Consider the following 619-nt stretch of genomic DNA (forward strand, 5'->3'; position numbering starts at 1 on the left):
TGACCAATATGAGGCAAGAGTGGAAGCAAGACTTGAGGCAAGAGATATCCACAATAAGACAAGAGGTCTCTAACTTGAGACAAGAAAATAATGCTTCCTTGAGACACTTGGAGACACAAGTTGCACAAAAATCCAAGGCCTTAGCCGAAAGACCGCAAGGCACACTTCCGATTACCACGGTGAATAATCCTCGGGAGAGGGTGCAAGCCGTAACCCTTCGGAGTGGAAAGGAGCTTCCCGAGCCGACATTGCAGAAGAATACTATCTCCAAGAATCCAATTGAAGAAGAGAAAGTAGAGGAGATCCTTGAAGAAAACAAGGAGCAAGAAAAGGAAACATCTCCATTACCCTCAAGTCCAAAAGCCACTCAATCTCGAGATAAAGGAAAGGAAAAGGTAGATTTACCGATGTACCAACCACCACTCCCATTTCCCGGGAGGGTGAAGAAAAACATAGACAAGACACAATACAGCAAATTCCTTGATCTTCTAAAACAATTGCATATCAACGTACCTTTCCTCAACGCATTAGGTCAAATGCCGCGTTATGCAAAGTTCTTGAAAGATTTACTCACAAATAAGAGAAAGCTAGAAGAGTCAACTACGGTTTTGCTAGGGGA

The sequence above is a fragment of the Ipomoea triloba genome, chromosome 16 (assembly GCF_003576645.1).
Source record: "Ipomoea triloba cultivar NCNSP0323 chromosome 16, ASM357664v1".
NCBI lineage: Eukaryota > Viridiplantae > Streptophyta > Magnoliopsida > Solanales > Convolvulaceae > Ipomoea > Ipomoea triloba.